General features: G+C 50.0%; 1 protein-coding gene and 1 long non-coding RNA gene across 2 annotated transcripts in view; one reads left to right on the top strand and one right to left on the bottom strand.

Moving 5' to 3' along the window:
• The window catches only part of ASIC2 (acid sensing ion channel subunit 2), a 295,279-nt gene that overhangs the window by 255,998 nt on the left and 17,818 nt on the right, over window positions 1-21,463 (top strand). The gene's annotated exons all lie outside the window — the stretch shown is intronic.
• On the bottom strand, window positions 13,276-21,050 carry LOC147352533 (uncharacterized). The gene is made up of 2 exons (XR_015148238.1): window positions 20,983-21,050; window positions 13,276-13,593 (listed from the first exon to the last, which is right to left on the bottom strand). It is a non-coding gene; the product is annotated as an uncharacterized LOC147352533 (long non-coding RNA).

Below are 21,463 nucleotides of genomic sequence, written 5' to 3'. Positions count from 1 at the left end.
GTCCCAAAGATCCTGAGGCCTTTGGGACAGATAGAAAGAGGCCACATCATAGAAAGATAAATGGTGGCAGAGGATTGCATGCACTGAGCACCCAGTGATCAAAGGGGAAGTGCTATGGGCATCAAGGAAAGGGAGAGTGGGAGGATGAGCCAGGAGAGCTTCTTGGAGGAGGCATGACTTGAGATGCAAATTAGCAAACTCAGCCATAATACAGGGACTCCAAGCAGACAGGGACACAGGAAGTCCTCAGAAGACTGGCTGACCCCAGAGGACCTTGGGAAACCAGAAGTGACTCTCAGGGAATGAATAGTCCTGGGGCAGGAGAGAAACATGTGACAACTGAACTGATTAATAGAGGTGCTATGGTGGAGTCCGAGTAAGTAGGGTGGCCGGAACTGAGTAGGGAGATGCACAAGGAATCTCTCCACATGCAGGCATCAGGGGCACAATCCTTCACCAGGTACTTGGCAGGGAGGGGCTGCCAGCTCCCTAAGTATCCACTGAATTCTGTTTTCAGCTTGTTAAACCTATGAATATGGGCTTCCCTGGTGGCTCAGTGGTAAAGAATCCACCTGCCAATGCAGGAGGCACATGTTGGATCCCTAGGTTGGGAAGATCCCCTGGAGAAAGAAATGGCAACCCACTCCAGTATTCTTGTCTGGGAAGATCCCATGAACAGGGGAACCTGACGGGTTAAAGCCCGTGGAGTCGCGAAAGAGTAGGATGCAACTTAGAACCTAAACAACAAAACACAACCTATGAATGTAACTCCACTGGAGGCAGCTGACTACCCTGTAGTCCTGGAGTGTTGGGAGAGGGATGGACCATCCTGACCCCACCCCAGGAGGGCACTTCCCTGGGAAATGCAGCCGGGAGAGCCCTGACCCAGGGTGGAGGAGAAGGAGCTTGCCCCAAACCACGTGACCCATGATGGCGGCGCTCCCTGAGCCTGTTCATGGCACAAGCATGCAGTGTGCTGAGAGTCCCTTCTTCCTACCCCACGCTCTCCCTGAAGTCAGAGCATCCGTGGAACAAGCTGCAAGCCTGCAAACGGCCTTATTCCTGGGCCGAGGCATCATTGATCAAGCCCATTCCTCATCGGGATCAATACAAGGGGACATCTTACCCCAGTTTTTTATTTCCAAGGGATAGTTTATGAGCTAAGTGGCTGAAGTCTAAATAACAAAGCTGTGTTTACTTGATAAATGATGCTCTGGAATGCCTGAGACGCCGCATTCGCTAAACCTGCACCATAAGCTTTTCTGTAATGATGAATTCTCTCTGGCATCAGGCAAAGCCGAAAGCCACAGGCACCCCCGAGGACGGTCTCCTGCAGAACTGTGACTCGCACAGACACAGCTCAGGAAAAACTCTGAGCATTGATTTCTCTCACGTGACTATGCTGTGTTTGCGGGAGGATAGTAGAATCTCAGAATGTTGGGCTGGGAAAACCCAGAGAGACCATTAAGGACGAGTCCTTGCCAAACAACCTCCTAATTTTACTGACAGAGAAACTGAGGCCCAGGGAGGGAAGGTTGCTTTGGCAACTGGTTTGGCTGCCTTGGAGTGAGAGCTGTTGATTCTGTTGGGTTCCAGCCTTGTGCCCGTCCAGGGGAAGAGAAATCGGCCCTCCACCTCCCTCCTCAAAAGCTTTAGGGCTATTAGGGAGTAAGCAGGTCAGCTGATGATTACAAGAAAGTGTTCCAGAAGTGCCAGCATAAAACACAAGTCTGGACGGGCATGCATGTGTGCATGCTAAGTCGCTTCAGTCGTGTCTGATTCTTTGTGACCCGATGGACTGTAGCCCGCCAGGCTCCTCTGTCCATGGGATTCTCCAGGCAAGATTACTGGAGTGGGTTGCCATTTGCTTCTCCAGGGGGACCTTTCCCACCCAGGGATCAAACCCGCACCTCTTGTGTCTTCTGCACTGGCAGGCAGGTTCTTTACCACTAGCACCACCGGGGAAGCCCACAGGTCTGAACACCAGGGTCTAAAGGCAAGAAGGAATGGATGAAGGAAGCTTTTTGGCGGAGGGACACAAACTGAGCCTTGAAGTCCAGGTAGCTGGCTGAAGACTGAGATGCAGGAAGAAACATCGGAGCAGGAAATAGAAGAGCAAAGGTGGAGAGGCTATGGGAGCCCAGTGGTTTGGGGGAGGATGAAAGGAGAGACAGGAAGGCAGATCACAGAGGGTCTTCTGCAGAAAAAAGGAGATTGGATTTTACTGGGGAAGGTGGTGATGTGACTGAGGCTGCATTTTAGAAAGATCAGCTGGGAGTCAGACTGGAAGGGGTGCATAAGAGGTGGGGTGTCCAATTAGGAGACTGCTGCAATGGTCCAGGAGGGAGCTGAGGACAGTCGCAACTGTAGAGTAGAGGGAACACCTGCATAGTCGTGGCGAGATGGAATCAGACTTGCTCACCCATCCAATAGGAGTAAAGGGAAAAGGTGCGTGTATGCTAAGTCACTTCGGCGGTGTCCGACTCTCTGTGAACCTATGTGAACTGTAGCCCTCCAGGCTCCTCTGTCCATGGGATTCTCCAGGCAAGAATGCTGGAGTGGGTTACCATGCCCTCCTCCAGAGGATCTTCCCGATCCAGGGATCAAACTCATGTCTCTTACATCTCCTGCATTGGCAGGCAGGCTCTTTACCACTACTGTCACCTGGGGAGCCCAAAGGGAAAAGGAAGAGGGATCAATTTATCAGGTCTAAAATTTAAGAATTCAGGTATCCAATGTTCTCTGAGTTGTGAGCTGAGTGTCCACATAACAGCTAGTAGAGGTGAGGTACCATGTACAGTCTGATGAGTAGAAGCCACTGTGCTCACTCATAATGAACCTTCAGTGTGAGTAATTGAGTTCTGTTAAATAAAGTATTGCCACAGTAGATGTGTGTGCTCCGTAGCTCAGTCACGCCCAACTCTTTGCGACCCCATGAACTGTAGCCCACCAGGCTCCTCTGTCCATGGGACTCTCCAGGCAAGAATATCGAAGCGGGTCACCATTTCCTACTCCAGGGGATTTTCCCAACCCAGGGATCAAACCCACATCTCTTGTGTCTCCTGCATTAGCAGGCCTATTCTTTACCACTGGGCCACCTGGGAAGTCAAAGCAGATAAGAGAGGTTCACTGCCGTAGCAATCGACCCTTCAGTGTGAACGGTTAAGCACAGTGAAAGGATATTTCTCCTTCGTGTTGTACTCTAGTGCAAGTGACGGAGGAGCCCTGCTCCGTGCAGTCATTCAAGGACCCACCTTTCTCCCATCTGTGGCTCTGTCCTCCTCCTCTAGGCTCTCAGACTCATCACTCCTTCTGACATCAGCTGTGGAAAGAGAGAGCACATCTACTCTTAACCGCCTCAGCCTAGGAGAAAGAGTCCTACACGCCACCCAGAGACACGTGCATTTGTGCTAAGGCGCTTCAGTCATGCCCAACTCTTTTTGACCCTATGGACTGTGTAGCCCGCCAGGCTCCTCTGTCCATGGGATTCTCCAGGCAAGAATACTGGAGTGGGTTGCCATGCCCTCCTCCAGGGCATCTTTCTCACCCAGGGATCGAACCGGTGTCTCTTATGTCTCCATCATTGGCAGGCAGGTTCTTTACCACTAACGCCACTCAGAGGCACAGGGGGATGGAAAAGCCCAGCAGCCCAGGAGGAAGATGAGCATTCCAAAACTGAAACACCAAGGTCCAGTTTACCCCTGCAGTGGCTCCACAATTCCAGCACGTGGCACTTTCTTAAGATGCTCCAGATACTTACTGGAGCTCAGTGGATGAGGTTTGCCCAGCCATTCCTGATCCAAAGACCCCAAACAGACAAGGGTGCCTCAAACCCTGGGCGTCACTGAACATCCACTGCATTCTGCATCCTGGCCTCTCTGTCTTGAGACGAGGGCTCAGCTCTCCACCTGCCAGCTTCCCAATGCCCAAAGCTTTCTGTTCTCCACGTGTTCCTCCTAATAGATGGCTCTTCCCTTCCGCACCCACAGGAGACTGAGGCTCTAAGGCAGTTGTCAAGAATTACCGCAGCCCAGAGAAAGGACGGGGAGAGGGAGAGTGATTCATCAAGAAGACTTATAAGCCGATTGGGCAGCCCATGATCAGAGCTGTTTAGCTACCCAAAGGGATAGCAAGATAAATTACAGCCGGAAGAATGAACAATTACAGCTGTGGCCTCTTACATTGTGAAGGCTTGTTCCAATCACCTGTCACTGGGCTTTTAAAGTTTAGGGAGAAGCGTTTGGAAGAGGGGGTGCCTGATTCTGTGTTTCTATCTTGCTTTTAAACAACTGAAGGATGGGTTCCTGGGAAAAAGGGCGAGAAGGATATTTATAAACGAAATCTTTTCCTTGGGTTACTCCTTCAGATCTTTTTTTTTTCCCACCAATTCTGTTTGATTTCTAGCGGGTAATGGTTCCCAGCGCTGGCTGTCCATAACACGGGATGAACGCTTTCTCTCTCGCCACTAAAGTCACTGTCAAATGGCTAATGAATCGTAAACAGGCATGGCAGCATGCACATGTAGCTGCCACTTAAAGGACCCTGGCTAAGCCCTTTGTGAAAATCGAGGATCCTTGAATCATTAAAATAACCCCTGCCCTGGTTCAAGGCTGGGTGACTTTTATAGACAGGATGCTCTTAAGGCAAACAAAATTTTCTGGACTCTTTTGCCAGTGACGAAGGCCAAGATCTCGGCTATATTGAGCACCTGCTCTGTGTCCTATAAACAATGCACTGGATTCGGTTCATATATTATCTCATAAAAGCTCTCCAGGACAGAGACAATAGGTAACTGATACTCAAAGAAAGTCAATGGTTTGCCCAAGGTCGCCAAGCTAGCACTCAGTGAAGCTGGGTTTCAAGCTTAGGATGTCTAACTCCAAACATAATTCTTTCTGCTCCCAACACAACCCCCAAGTAAAGTGCCTGTCTGTGGGCTTCCCTGGAGGACCCCAGAGCTGAGTCCATTTATTTGTGTTTTTGCAAAGTTCACAGAAAAGAACTTCTCTGGTGGGTCCAGTGGCTAAGACTCCACGCTCCTGATGCAGGGGCCCCAGTTTCAATCCCTGGCCAGGGAACAGGATCCCCCATGCTGCTGCTAAGACCAAATAAATAAGCTCCCAGGAAAAGACAGAACTTGAAGCCGCAGGGCTGTGGACAGTGCAGTGGTTGACTAGGTATACGAGATCACCCTGCCCTCACAGGTGGCTGGGCGGTAACCCAGAAAGAGGTCTAGATGGGGTGAGGGAGCGGGAGGCAGCTGGCTCAGTTGGCGTGGGACAGGACCAGGAGTCAAAAGACTTGGGTTCTTGTCTAAACCCTTTCTCTGAATTGCTGGATGATCACAGGCAAATCATTTTGCTGCTGTGAGCCTCAGTCTCCTCATCAGTACAATGGTGATAATATGGCTGTCTCACATTGAGAGAAAGAGGATGCCTTCTGGAGAGCCTCCCTGGGTCTCTGAATGGGTGACCTCTCTCAAAGGGCAGTGGCCATCACCTGGCATTAGACAGGGAGGGCTTCCTTGGAGCGGGGACCACAGGAGAGAGGTGCTGGGTTTCAGCATCAGACTGTCCAACTCTGAATCCTGACTCCGTCACTTCCCAGCAGTGAGATCTTGGGCAAACCTCCACACAACTCTGTCTGAGATTCCTCCTCTGTATTAGAGGGATAACAATGGTACCCACCTCATACTTTATCTATGCAAAGTGCTTGGGCCAAAAGGTGTCTGTCCCACTTCCTCCCTGCCCCCAGCCTCCCACTCTCTACCATGATGCCATACACCAGCATGCCCACCACCATGCAGGAGGGCTGAAGCTGTGGAACAACCTCAAGGAGCTTGAACGGGAAAGAGCTTGAACGAGAAAGCGCTTGAACGAGGATTGTTCCTCTTTGAAAGGCAAGCAACCCAGGCCTTCCTTATGGTCTGACAGTTTGCATCTGTTCGTCTGTGATGTTCCAGACTTGCAAGGGAAGGTTGACTTCAAAGACCACTTTGTCAAAGCAGCAGGGAAGACATCAGAGCATTTTGTAGTTAAGTCAATATTGCTTATGGTTTCTCCAGATGCGATTTCCAAAGCCTTTGAGTTGGGGAGGAGGGAAGTGGGGTGGGCAGCACAACATTTTGGGGTACCAACTCTATGACTCTATTCATGAACACCCCCTGGGTTTGGAAGATCCCTGTAGAAGAGAATGGCAACCCCCTCCAGTATTCTTGCCTGGAGAATCCCATGTACAGAGGAGGCTGGTGGGTTATAGTCCATGGGGTTGCAGAGAGTCAGACACAACTGAGCAACTAACATTTTCACTTTTAAACACACAGCGGGTTTCCCAGGGAGCTCAGTGGTAAAGAATTCACTTGCCAATACAAGAGCCACAGGAGATGCAAGTTTGATCCCTGGGTAGGGACGATTCCCTGAAGGAGGAAATGGCAATCCACTCCAGAGAATTAGATGGACAGAGGAGCCTAACAGGCTACAGTCCACAGGGTTGCAAAGAGTTGGACACAATAGAGCTGACACGCATGCACACACACGTGAACTTTACAGATAAGGACACTGAGACCTGTAGAGGGGGGTCATGCATCCATGGTCATCTGGAGTCAGGATTCGATACTAGCTCTGATCGACCCCAATCCAGACCGTGGTCCTTCAGGAACACAGGAGAAGGGATGCTGCCAATCCCTGTTGCCAACCAAAAGCTGCCCTCTCTTACCACTTGTCTCCAGCACAGAGGTGCATTCTGCCGGAAAGCCAGTGCGGACTCAGGAGTGGCTCTATGAGATCTGTGATCTGGGGAGTTTTCCCAGTAGCCACATTCGGTAGAAGGAGGACTTCCACTGAGGTCTTTGTATGGGTTATTGACATCTTAGTTGCCATCCCCCGTGGGGCTTCAGGTTTGAGGTCAAGGTCTTCATGCCCAGCATGGTTGCCTGCCCCCATTGTCTTCCCTCACGTTCCCATTTGTTTCAAGCAGGCCTGCCTTGAGCCTTGGTACCACCCGGGGCAGCAGTGAGCAGGGGATGTTGTCCTGCAGGGCTGCAGAGCTCAGGCATCTGGCCCTTCTCCACCCGACCTGTGCTGAAACTCCAAAAAGGGGAGGTGTCCCCTGGGTACAGTTCCATGGGAGGATGCATCTAGAGCTCCTTCATACACCAGGGCTCCTCAGTCTCCATGCTCCCTCGTTTCATACACCCTCAAGCCCTGAAAAGTAGATAATTATTCCCATTGTGCTGATGAGGAAACTGAGGCTCAAAGATATTTTAAAACTTGCCCAGGATCACATAGGAAGTCATAGCAACAGCTGCCGTTTGTTGAGCACCCACTGTGTGCCAGGTACCAGGCATGAGCCCATTTAGAATACTTCATCAAATCTAAGACAGCGACAGCTGTAGGGGCCAATATTATGTTATGTGCCTGTAAGAAAGAAAAACACTACCACGGATGGGATGGTAAGGTCTTACAGAGGGGTTAGGATGTGGGGAAATATGTGTCTTACAATTAATGAAATATAGACATTCTTACAACAATGAGATAGGCATTGTTACTCTCAACTTACAGTTGGGGGAAACTGAGCCATTAAGTGACAGAGCTTGAACCCCAAACCAGGTCTGCCCGAGTCCAGAGCCCAGTCTTTTAACCACACAGTCCTGCCCCCCGAGTATTGATTAAGTCCTTGCTCTGCTCCAGTGCCATCTCTCTGCTAGACCATCTCTTCAGTCTCCATGGAGACTCGCAGGAAGGTACCAGTGCCCCCTTCTAGAGGTGAAGAAACAGCTGAGAATTAGAATCTGGAGCCCCATTCCAAAGTCCACTCTCTTTTCTCAATATCATGTTGTATATCCTCTGACACTTCGTGCCTCTGCAACCCCTATCAACTTAAAAAATATTCACAATCTAAAAGTTGAGAGTTGTGTTTTATTCAGTGGGAATTTTTGAGGACTCCAAGCCCAGGAGAAAGCATCTCAAGGGACCCTGAGAGAACTGTTCTGAGGAGGCGAGGGCAGGAGCCAGGTGACACAGAAGTTCTGCAACAAAGGGCAGGTAGTCTGACCATCAAAAGATTGGTGTTAATTAAAGGAAGCCAGATATCTCAAGCTGTGGAATTGAGTGCTTTTCTGTGTATGGGAAGATGCAGGAGTCTGGGCTTAAATGCAGTCGTTCCTCTCATATGCATCTCAGCCATCTGGGGCCAGTATCCTATGTTTTCACACCCTGAGCCCCCTTGGGCTCACCCTAAGGAGTGACTGCAACCTGGTGGCTCTTAGGTCACAGGTATTCTTCCCCTTCCTGAGTGTTCTTAGGGCTCACCAGATGAGAGGGCTGGAATCGCTGATGATGGTGACATCCTTGTTTACTGATATGGCAGGAAGTACTTCATATCTTATCCCCAAGCTATCTTTTCCACGAGCCCATGTGGTGTCCTGTGTGGACACTGACATTGACATTCCCTCAATGGAAAGGTGAGGGTGAATGTCCTTCTCAGGAGCCAGCCCGTAACGGATACAAATGACTCTGAACTCCCGAGGCTGGTGGTGCATCGATCTTTCCACTGTAGTCCTTCCTAATGGTCTAAGCACTTAAGATGATGTCTATGAAAGGGCAGTGTGTCCCCAGTTCCCCCTCAAAGCATTTCCTGGACGTACCCCGTAGACTGTAACTATCACTGGGATCACCAGCCCAGCCATACAAAATTGAAATCATTTAGTGGAAAAGAAAGGTTTTTTTAAGCTTGTAAAGTACTCTGACTGTGTAAAAAATGTGGCCCAGCGTGCTGGCGATGGTGGCATTTCTAGAGAGGACAGCCAGGAAGTCACAGTTTGAAGGACTGATAGGTAGTGATAGATGAGATTTTATGAGTATAATGAGCCCCCCATGAATATTAATTATTTGGGGAATGATGGAACACAGTGTGGTGTTATAAACAGCCTAGATGCAAAGCAGGTAGCCCTCTTTGAAAAAGTGCTTAAGATTCAATTAAATGTGAGTCCAGTTGGTTCTTCCCAGGTGGCACAGTCGTAAAGAATCCGCCTGCAATGCAGGAGACGTGGGTTTGATCCCTGGGTGGGGAAGATCCCCTGGAGAAGGAAATGGCAACCCACTCCAGTATTCTTGCCTGGGAAATCCCATGGACAAAGGAACCTGGTGGACTACAGTCCATGGGGTCACAAAAGAGTTGGATACAACTTAACAATTAAACAACAATGACAAGTTGGTGCAGAGCTGAGCTGGAAAGATCAGACCTGAGAACTCAGCCCCAACCTGAGAGTTAAGTGGCTCAAGAGCATAAACTTTAGATCATTTTCCAGGATCCACATTTATTTTTGTTTTGGTCCATGCTGCATGACTTAGTCCCCCAACCAGGAATCGAACCCAGAGCCCAAGGCAGTGAAAGCAAAGGAGTCCTAACCACTGGTCACCGGAGAAGTCCTCCATCCACACATTTTATGCCTGTAAATGTCCACCATCCCCACACTGGGAAGTTCCAGGAAGAGGATAATAAAAGAATTTTATGGCCCCTGTTGTAGGCATACAGAAACTCCCTGCCTACCTGCTGCAGAGCCTTCACCATACAGGGTCACAGCCCAGGGAGGAAATTCCCCCAGGCTCCCGAACGCGGGCATCTAGGGTGGCAGCAGTGCCATCCCATAGGGTGAAGGCGGCGGCCGCTCATTCTGATCCCCTTGCTGGACTTTCAGAGGCCTCGGGTGGAGTGTGGAGCACAGAGGTATCACAGGGCCCCCACCCCCACCTCTCTGGAGCCGCACACTCGGTCAATGCAGGGGCTCAGCAAGCATCCTGTCTGTCCATATTCAGGGCTAAGACATGTAGCGTGCTGCTGGGTCAGCTGGACGTCCTCCTAGCTGGTTCAGAATCTGCTTGAGGGCCGATGGAGGGCTGAGGCGGGGATGGGGAGGAGGGGACGGGCAAGTGGCCCCAGTGAGGACTGGAGGAGGCAGAGGGCAGAGCTGGGAGGGGCACCCTGTGTTCAGCCCACCCCACCCCCAGCACCCACTCACGCACACTCCCAGCCTGGGTGGAAGCCACACCGAGATAATAGACCCACAGCCTTGGCCTTGACCGTACAGAACAATTTACTATTCCATTTTGCTTCCAGATTTTCTTGGTCTGTGATTGTGATTTTTTTATTCCTCCTCAGACACCACCCCCACCCCAACTCTGTGCCCATCCAGATGTCGGGAAAGTGGATTCTGGATGGAGCTAAAAGCCAAAACTGTAGCAAATGCACTGAGATACCTTCACTTGGAGAAAAGCTGTTAGGTGAACGTTTCACCCTGGACCCAACTTCTCTTTCAAATACACCCACTGAAAAGAGCCGGGTTGTAAAAGGCCCCCATTCCAATAGAGACTGTACATGGAGGCCAGTTCTGTGGCCCTACAAACACATTCGAGACCCCAGCCCCAACCCCCTGCCCTGTCCATTGGAACAGGAATGTTTTCATTATTTATAAAGCTGCTGTAATTCAAGGGGAGACAATGGGATGATGGTGCTTGACGGCCAGCCAAGGAGGGAACCTAGGCAGGGCTGTAGTAGAGGGAGACAGGCTGCTCCAGGTCCCAGAGCGCCCTCTGGTGGTGACATGCACACCTTGATCCATGTGAATCTCCCGCTGTTGCGCAGTGCACGCCCTGCACAGCTGTGCACAGCAGTTCTGAGATGGTCTAATCTAACAGAGCGAGTGATCAGTCCTTCGTCTGGCCTCTCCAGCTGATGATACTCAGAGGTAGACATTGGACGGAGGGATCTTCTTTGAAAGATGAAAATACTCCCAGGGTTTAAAAAAGAAAACAGAGGAAGTAGATGAAGAGGAGGGAAAGAAAGTTCAGGGCAGAATCTGGAGCTCAAAGGGTCACTTTCCAGCTTATGGAGCTGAGAGTGTGAGTCAGAGAAAGGAGCTGGGTGAGTCAGGACCCCCTAGAACCATGTCACGAGAACCCCAGCAGCACTGAAGTCCAGGGGAGAAGCTGCCAGGAGCCCAGGACAGGAAAAGACAAGGATACTTATGCCAACAACCTGCCCAGGGTTGGAGGGAGTAAAGAAAACCCGAGGCTCTGAGTAGGGTGGTGCATGGTCCAGGGCAGGCCCAGAGTGAGTGTCCAAGCCAGGCTGTGTGCCTCCAAGCTCCCTCCTCTGGATAAGACCCCCTCCCTGCCTGCATCCCTACGACGCTTCCCCTCTCCCTGTTTCAACCAACAAATCACACACCGAGACAATTTGCTGAGAACGCGCTGCCGGCACTGACAGCACCCGCCTAAGAAATTGTGTCCGGATGAAGATGTGATGATAATGGTGTGTCGGCATGCACAGACACACTTAAGCACGCTCTTCTGCCGAGGCAGCTCTCACCCCTGGGGAGTGGAGGCAGGGCGTGAATCGTAACAAGGATGGAGAATGTTTCAGTCACCCGGGGCTGTTCCAGGGCGCTGAGCAAGGCACATCGGCCGACATTCGCCCACATGCACTCTTGTTGCCCTGCCAGAGGCTCCCCCTCCAGGCCAGGACTTTCTTTACCTCTGGGCCTTGGCCTGGGCAGGTCCCTGGACCCAGAACACCTTTCCCACACCAGATCTAATGAACAACAGTCTTTCTAGACTCAGCTCGCAGGTGACCACTGCCTCCATAAAGAGTTTTCTGACTTCCGCCCCCACTCCAGGTTGGTCTGGCTGTGCCCTTCTCAGTGTCCCCACGATTCCTATGCACTGTGGCTCCATTTCAGCACGTGCTTCGTTAGGTGCATGCCTGTTCTTTCTAGAGTGTAAGCCCCCAGGTCATAGGAACCAGGTCTTATTCATCTTTGTAGCCTCAGTTCCTCCTAGCTATGTTCCTGGGACAGATTTATTGCACACTTGCAAAGTGAATGAGTGAGTAAGTGGGTAGAAGGATGAATAGATGGACAACGGATGGATGGATGGAGACTAGATGAATGGATGGGTGGAGGGCATGGATGGATGAATGGGTGTTGGTAAATGGATGAATGGATGGATGGAGGGAGGGATGGGTGGATGGGGAGTTGGTGGATTGATAAATGGATAGGACGGATGGAAGGATGGAGGCATGAATGAAGGGTGGGTGGGTGGATGGATAGATGGATGAATGAATAGATGGATGGAGGGAGGGATGAATGGAGGGTGGGTGGATGGATGAAAATAATAATGAAAACATGATATTTTTATGCAAATAAAACTGCACAAGACTGTCCACCCCATGACACCAAAGCTGGAAGATCCTTGGAGAGCTTCAGAGGCATACCTAGAGCCAGCAAAGCCCAAGGTGAAACTCATGCTAGAATGAGGAAAGCTATAGTCTTTTTTTTAAAATCCTTTCTTTTTTGAGTAAACAATTCACATTTTTTTTGCTCTTCTCACATTCTCTCCCACTCACAGACATTTTTGCAATGGATGTAACCTCGTTATTTTATTATTAGTCATAAACCATGGGTAATTCGCTTTTTAAATGGACTTTGTTGCTTGCTGAAGTGCTGCATCAGCCACTACTGTGACTTAGTTTCCCGCCAGCACAACAAGGAGCTCTGTGTGTGACCCCTCTGCAGGTCCGGGGTGTTGCTCTATTCCACTGGGTGGATCCTCCTGTGGTCCAAAGGGTCTGAATGCCAGTCAAGGATTTTCCTGCACAAGAGGGCAGGCTGTGGTTCCCATTCCCGCAGGGAAGTCACATTCTGTATTTTATAAGGCACATACTAAGTCTTATTCAATCTATGGGAATGTTTAACAGCATGTAGTTTGATGGTTTCTACAGATGAAACTTCCCCAAAATACAACATTTCCTCTCGGTTCTGATTTCACATCTGTGATCGATTGGTGATGTCTGCCAGACACCAGAGTCGAGGGAGGGGTGCAGTCACGTGGTTTGCCTTATACATCACACCTTATACCATACTACACCTGGGGGTTATCTATTCCCAGATGCTGCAGGTGAAAAAGCTGTGTCCCCTAGAGAGGACAGTGGGGTCAGGCACCGCCAAGGTCAGCTGTCTCCTGAGCACCTTTCAGGAGCCTTGCAGACAGACAGACCTGAATTTGACTCCTGCCTCTCACTTCTTAGCTGTGTGGTGTTGGGCAAGTTCCTGAAGTTTGCTCATCTGTAAAATGGGGAGGATAATGTTTAAGTGGCAGAGCTGTCGTGAAGGATAAACTGTCCAAGGAACCTATGCAGTATTTCCCATGTCTGCAAAGGGGGACCCGAGAGTGGGCTCTTGTCCAACACTAGGAAATGAATTGTCCGAGGAGACACATGTGCTATCAAATCAAGAGACTTTACTAGGAAGGGGAATGCAGGTGGAGCGTAGCAGGGTAAGGGAACCCAGGAGGACTGCTCTGCCACGTGGCTCACAGTCTCCAGTTTTATGGGGATGGGATTAGTTTCCAGGTTGTCTCTGGCCAATCACTCCGACTCAGGGTCCTTCCTGGTGGTGCACGCATCACTCAGCCAAGATGGATTCCAGCAAGGAGGATTCTGGGAGATTGGTAGGATGTACAGCATCTCCTTTTGACCTTTCCTGAATTCTTCCCGTTGGTGGTGGCTTGTTAGTCCCGAGTTCCTTACCAGGACCTCCTGTTGTAAAATAAGGCATGCAAATGGTTACTATGGTACCTGGGCAGGGTGGGCGGTCTCAGCCAGTGTTTCCCCTAACACTGGAATCTGGAGAACCCATGCTCCCATCCCCAGATCTCTGCCACAGTCTCCACCATCCATCTACACACACACACACCCCGCCCCCAGTAACTGGCTCTGCTTCCTGTGGACCCCGCCCACTGCAGTATTAGGCAAGGCAGGATAGGTAGTGACGAACGTGCAAATGGTTGGGTTCTACCTCCAGCTCTGTCTCTTACTACTCATGACCGTAGGTCTCTTTTCTACTCCAGTCTCCCCAGATATATTGCTACAATGGAGGTCGTAAAAGTACCAACCCCACAAGGTTGTTGTCAGGATTTGAAGAGTCAGTCCAAGTACGTTAGTAAGGGTTCAATAAATATCAGCAATGTCTATATCATCAATTAGTCGACTGTGGGTCTTCAGGGCTAGTAGTTCTTACTCACAAAGGGTCATTGTGAGGATTGAGACACTGTTCTTCTAAGCACCTACATGGGCTCTCCAGCCGGGACCCCAGCTCAGTCTCTCTGCGGTGACTTTGACTTCTTCCTGGTCCCATCTCTCCTACTTTGACCTTGGGGGCTGAGCTGTGACTAGAGCCGCAGGGACAGGAGGCAGGGATGCCTCACTGCTTCTGCGCTGCCTACAAGGACCTGTTTCCCCTGAGACATCAGAGCTGCCTGTTACTGACTGATGGGTGGATTTGATTTTCGTATTTGATTTGATTTTAGTATTGTTTAAAAGGAGCACAATATAATCATTTGTGAACACACTTAAATCACTCAGCAGGATGAAATAAAAACATCAAACCAAAAATCACAGCTCAGAAAGCAGGCAGGCTCTGATTTCCCCCTCCATCTGGCTGGGCCAGGGGAAGTTACTGTTGTAGTGGAAGGTGGGAGGGCATGGGTAGGACCAAGGGGGACCTCATGAGTCTCAGACCACCAAAGACTTAAGGCCCCAACCATCACAGATGGGATGGGGCTTCCCAGGTGACACCAGTGGTAAAGAATCCGCCTGCCAGTGCAGGAGATGCCCAGAGATGCAGGTTCCATCCCTGGGTCAGGAAGATCCCTTGGAGTAGGAAATGGCAACCCACTCCAGTATTCTTGCTGAAAAATTTCATGGACAGAGGAGACTCTCGGGCTACAGTTCAAGGGGCCGCTTAGAGTTGGACACGACTGAGCACACACGCATCGCCCCATAACAGATGGAACAGGGAGGCCCAGAGAGGTTGAGTGACAGGCTCAGGGTCACACAGGAAAACCTGCCCTCAGCCCAGGACTCAGATGTGATTCGATGCTGAGCCCACCTCAATGTAGGGCTCTCAGGGACCAACATGAAGGATCCTCTGCTCCTGCTGGATTGGCTCTCCAGCCGCCCACACTCATCCTCTGTACTGTGACTGGGAGAAAGCAGGATGGTGCAATTCATTCATTCATTCACTCATTCATTCATCCAGTTAAGTACCAAGCACCCACTATGTGCCAGGCCCTGTATTAGAGGCCTGAGAGCCAGTGAATCAGGAAGAGCTAAGACTGTGGCTGGAGAGGCGAGATGCCTATTAGGACAGGCACGTGGGACCAGCCGCCTACTGACACCTTAAATGAAGGACTTTCATAAGCACTTCCCAAACCTAAGACTCAACAAACTCAGGAAGTACTGCAAGCGAAGCTCTTCCCACCTATTGTCTCATTTTGCCCTCAGGGAAGCCCTGCTCCTCACAGAACATTAGCTCTGTTTTGCAGAGAAGGCCCAGAGTAGCTAGGTGACTTTTCCGAGGGCACAGAGCCGGTCCCTGAGGGTGCCATGCTCTTCCCGCTGGGCCCCAGCTGTGTGGGCTTGGGGACGAGGAAGGGAACAGGTCTCAGGGATCTGGGAACATGCCTTCAGGTGGTGGCAGGAGGGGTCTGTGGCAAACAGGAGCCCTGGAGAGCAGGTTCCCCGTTGTACTCACCCGTCTAGCCCCAGCGCCCACATTGTAGGAGTTAATGAAGAGCTTGCTCAGCTGAGCTGGACCACTGGGCTCTGGTGGGCCACAAAAGCCCCTCTGAGCCTTTGTTAGCAGCCCAAGCTGTACCCTGATGCCTCTTCCCTGCACCCCAAGGACAGCCCCCTCTGGCCAAGCACTTCTTCATCCACAGGAGTGAGCTGAACACTCCTGCCGACTGTGTTCTCTGCAAAAGAACTCACAAAGGGGATTTTTCCCTTCACTCTCAAGGCGGTTATTCCCAGAGTGACAGCTTCCCACCGGCTCTGAGCCAGGATCCCTCTGGCCTCTTCTTAATCAGTTTCCCCAACACCCAAAGGGAAGAAAACACCTTCTGAGCCAAATACTCAGACCCGATTGATCATCTGAGAGCAGCCCACCCTCTGCCCACCCTTTCTCCCAGTTTGTATCAAATGAGACACAGAGGCTCAAAACCTGGAAGATTCTGGAGGCGTTTCAGCAGCTCTCTGGTCCATATGCCTTCCTTTATGCAGCAGGAAAGTGAGGTTCATAGGTTACCACTCCTGCCTGAGGAACCATGTAAGTCACTGGAACCTCACGGGGTGTTCAAACTCTGCACTGTAAGCCTTGGCATTCCTGCGAGATGCTTGGGGGTCACCGCAAGGGCCAGGAGACTGAGTATGAGACTCTGGGCTCCCCATCCCCTACCTGCACCCACAGCAGCTCTTCTTTGCTTGTTTATTATATTGGTGTTCATGTCATATTTGATTTGAAGGGAGGGAAAGTTTTATGGCTTTTGAAAGTCAGGAGTTTTGCAGTCTGAAAGACCTGGAATCAATGTAATCTGTGACCCAGGGAAATGGGGCATAACCCGACTGAGCCTCAGTTTCTTCATCTGTTTAATGGGGATAACAATATCAACCTTGCTGCTTGATGAGAAGATAAAATGAGAAAACTCAAAGGGCCAGCACAGAGCCTAACACATGGACGGCACCCGATAACGGGGCTTCACTTCTTCCTAGAAGCCCCAGCAACGCTCCTCTCACAACGCTACCTGTTAATTTCACTTCTTACACAATCACGAAGAAACGGTCAAAACCACAGCGTGCTAGCTAGCTTCCCAGTTAATCAAAGGTTGATAGAGATCCCAGAGAGACCTCAGAAGTAACAGAAAATACATGTGCATCACGAGTCGTCAGGGTGTGTTTCTGCATTTCTGGTCAAAGCACGGCAGGGGTCTCTGTTGCCAGGTCACTGTACAAGGTGAGACAGAGCCCTGGTAAGGAGATAAGATGCCAACAACATCTTCAGTTTATTCAGATCTGTTATTCACCAGACACTCTTGGAGATGTTTTCCTCTTATTACAGAACAAGGCAGAAAAAAATCTTAACATTTGGCTTTAGAATTCCACCCAGGGAGGAAAGTGCGTTTCCTTGAGACTCCATAGGAGAGGATGTTGCCACGCACCAAGATGTCACAGGATGATGCAGCTACTTAAGAATATGTGGGTTCTGCTTCTGGAAAGGATGGCAAAGCAGATGAGGAGAGAGGAGAGCAGGAGGGAGAGAAGGAAGGGAAGGAGGAACATGGAGAGGGGTTAGGCTTAGGCAAGGAGAAGGGGCTTTGCTCTGATGTAGACCCTCCTCCAACTCTGACATCTTCCATATAATCTAACACCCTGGGAGAACGGGCTTTCATGAAAATGAATGAGGGGCTGAGTTTTGCATCCCATCCATATGACCCAGAACAGAGACCGGAAGACATCAGCCAAGGGTGACAGCTGGCTTACACACACCTTGTGTTCAAAACCCACAGTGTCCCTCTGAAGTAGTTAATATCTCAGGGTGTTTCTCATGCAGAAAGGGCAAGTCCCCCACTAAGCAAATGGCAGAGTCAGGATTCCAATCCAGCTGGGTCTGAGCACAGAGCGCGTGCTCCTACGATGGGTCCTCCCAGCAGACAGGGAACCAGGATCCCAGCCAGGTGGGTTACCGAGGAAGAAGTAGAAGCCAGGCAGTCCAGAACAAAGACCCCGAGCCAGCCCTGGGAAGGAGCCGGCAAGAGAATTCCAGAGTCTAAAAGGACTGGGTCCAGGTGATCATGGTGTCCAGTGCCTAAATCAAAAGGCCAAGCGGCTGACACAACAAAAGAGTCGGGTGGGTGCCAGCTAAGCTCAGTGGGCATCGCTCCTTGTCTCCCTCTTCCTGTCTCTCTCCTCTGGTCTTTCCTACTCCTGGTCTTTCCAGGAGTAGGAGGAACATATTAATATACAGTCTCATCACTGTCCCAGCGTCCTCCCTAAAGGGGCATCGTAGCCAAGGCCTTAGAGTGTGGGTTGCAGACACAAGGAAAAGGCCAAGGGAGCTTAGCAACTGGTGGCTCAGTTCAGTTCAATCGCTCAGTTCAGTCCGACCTCTTTGCAACCCCATGAATCACAGCGCACCAGGCCTCCCTGTCCATCACCAACTCCCGCAGTTCACTCAAACTCATGTCCATCGAGTCGGTGATGCCATCCAGCCATCTCATCCTCTGTCGTCCCCTTCTCCTCCTGCCCCCAATCCTTCCCAGCATCAGGGTCTTTTCCAATGAGTGAACTGGTGGCTCAGAAAACAAAGAATCTGCCTACCATGCAGGAGACCCAGGTTCAATCCCTGGGGTGGGAAGATCCCCTGGAGAAGGAAATGGCAATCCACTCCAGTATTCTCGCCTGGAGAATCCCCTGGACAGAGGAGCCTCGGGGCTGCAGCCCATGGGTTTGCAAAAAGTCGGACTCGACTGAGCCACTGGCTGACTCCCTCCAGGCATCTCTGACTATGGGCAGCCAGGCTGACTGCAGCGCCACCTGCTGGCACACCTCGGAATCTGCGGGCTGGGAGAGGCTGGGGAAGCCAGCAGCTGAGGAACAGCATAGGCTATCCCAGCACAGGGAGGGTGCAAACACCAGTTTCTCTATAAAATGAAAAAGTCTGTGGAGAAAGGCCTCAAGACAGTGGAGCAATGACAGGCAAGCACCAGGGTATTCTATCACAAAAGTTCTGGGATCTTGGCTTAGCTCATAAATGTAAGCAATTGTGCAAAGCCACTGGTTCCATGGCATAATGGGGGTCGGTGGTGGGGGGAAGCTAAGGATGGATGAGTTGTCAAGTAAAGGCAGGAACACTTTAAGACTCAATCCTGAGCATCTCTCCTCTATCCCTGAGCTGGCTCATCCACCCAACAGCTTCAAGCTCCACCAGAACCCTCCCCCCATTTACATCTCCACCCCAGATCTCCGTCCCCAGCTTCAGACCCCTAGAATAGCTGTCTGAGTACCATCTTGACTTGGATGTCTGCATTGACAGGAGTCTGTATCATAATAAACCCAACACAAAATCACTTGAGCCAAAAAAGGATGGAGATTTTCTGGTCTGTAAAACCAGATTGTAAGGACAGCAGAGGTGGAGCTGGTCTATTTGTTGAAGGAACGAAAGGGCAGAAAAGCATGAAGACATTTGTTAGGGGGAAGAAGACAGGAACCAAGTCTCAGGGGACCGACTAGCTGCTGGGCGTTTATCTCATTTAGACCGAAGAGGAGGCTAAAATCTGGGCCTGGAGAATGGGGGTTTCATCACTTATTCAAAGTCACAGAGCTAGCCCATGGAACAGTGGGATTTGAGGTTCTGTCTGACTTGTTCCACTGTCTCTGATTTTCAGATTAAAATTATAGATGTAGAAACAGACTCACAGACTTAGAGAATGATCTTATGGTTACCACAGGGGAAGGGATACTTAGGAAGTTTGAGATGGACATGTACACACTGCTAGATTTAAAATGATTAACCAACAAGGTCTTACAGTATAGCACAGGGAACTCTGTTCAATATTATGCAGCAACCAGCATAGGAGAGGAGTTTGAGGGAGACTGTGTATGTACGGCTGAGTCCTTTTGCTGTGCACTTGAAATTGTCACAATGCTGTTGATCTGTTATATGCCAATACAAAATAAAAAGTTTAAAAATAAAAAAAAAATTAAAATTATAGACGTAGGGTCTATGGCTAGGCATAAGGGCTTAAGAAATTTTTGAACCCCCAATGGTACCTGCAATGCTCGAGTCTCTCTCTTCCCATCCCAGCCAGGTAGTTGTATGGTTTCTGCTTGCACACCCTTCATGATGGGGAGCTCACCCTCAAGAGAGTGATTTTATTATTGAATCATAAGAGTAGGTTGCAAAGTTTAGACAGAGTGTATCCTTCTTCAGCGTTAAAGAAGGGAAGGCAGGGGCTGTGCCTACCGCTGTGTCTGCAACAGCAATCAATGTGATCGCTCTCCCCACTTCCCTCAGTACACCTGTTCTTGTGTCTGTCTTTCCCTGGGGATTCCAGGAAACAAATCTAATTCTTCTTCCCGGAGACAGCCCTTCAGATATTTGAAGACAGTGCTTCAGGGTCCCCCTGAGGCATTGCTTACCCAGGATAAATAGTCCAACCCACTTTCAGACACCCGTTGGAAAGCAAGAGTTGATTCTGTTCACACTGCGATTTTCCAGCTGCTGCTGTGGGAGGCTTCAGAAAAGCTGATGGGATGAACGATAAACCAGCCCCTGCAGGGAAGCCACAGTATCTGGATCACGCGTGCATGCGTGCTCAGTCATGTCCAACTCTCTGCAACCCCGTGGACTGTAGCCCGCCAGGCTCCTCTCTCCGTGGAATTCTCCAGGAAAGACTACTGGAGTGGGTTGCCATTTCCTACTCCAGGGGATCTTCCCCACCCAAGGATCAAACCCGAGTCTCTTGCATCTTCTGCATTGGCAAGAGGATTCTTGACTACTGGTGCCACCTGGGAAGCCCCAGGTCTGGATCATGACCTTTGCATTAAAAAAGGGCGGGGGTGACTAACCCTGAACAAACGGTGGCCCATCCACAGAGCTTCACCTGCTACATACTAGGTTCATCCACTGTGGGAAACCGTTTTAGAGGAAAAATAAATGAGTCTCTCCCAAAATGATTTTACATCATTTTAGACCTCCAGTCTTGTCAAAAGTCATTATGAATGCTTCCCAAATCCAGTTTGTGTGCTTACGGATCCAATAGTGAGCAACTTGGGGACCCAGTCCATCCTAATCATACACTATCAAACCTACTCGTCAACCCTCCCAATTTACAGATGGGGAAGCTGAGGTCCAGAGGAGAGCAGTGACTTATCCAAAGTTGTTCAGGAAATCTGCAAAATCCTGGTCTGCTCATGCATTCCAAAGAAAGATGAGAGAGTAATGCAAACCTTCAGGGGAAAGGAAGAAGAAATGAGCTGTAGGAAAAAACAAAAGAGAAAAGCTCTGAAAGGTCCTCTCTGGAGTGTTTTTCTCTCTCTCTTGTGTCAATTTCCTATAGAGACACAGAGACAATGTAATAGTATACATACAAGCAAGGTTGAAGTCAGAGAGTCCTGGGTCCACATGCTGACTCTGCCAGTGACTTTGTGCATGACCTTGGACAGGCTACTTAACCTTTCTTTTTTTCTTTTATTTATTTACTTGACCATGCCGTGCGTCATGCGGGATCTTAGTTCCCTGGCCAGGAACTGAACCACACCTACTGCAGTGGAAACATGGAATGTTAACCACTGGAGTGCCGGGGAAGTCCCTATTAACCTGTCTTATACTCCGTTTCCTCCCAAATAAAATTATAACAGGAACATCTCCCTCAAAGGAATCCTGTAAGCCTTAAAATAAAATATAAAGAGATCTTTGGTTCTCAGTTACGGTGGAGCAACTTTTACAAGGCTAACTAACCCTCCTGGAACTAACAGTTATAAACTCTGGGCAAAAGATTTCAAAAGTACTACTTTATGGGAGGGAGACTAAAAACAGGGAGGAACTGGAATGTTTATACAGACCTTGAAG

This window comes from Bos grunniens, chromosome 19 (genome assembly GCF_055505025.1).
Source record: "Bos grunniens cultivar Pamir isolate PY7600 chromosome 19, Bosgru_T2T1.0, whole genome shotgun sequence".
Lineage (NCBI taxonomy): Eukaryota > Metazoa > Chordata > Mammalia > Artiodactyla > Bovidae > Bos > Bos grunniens.
The sequence above is the reverse complement of the archived record's forward strand: the minus strand, read 5'-3'. Positions and strand labels throughout refer to the sequence as shown.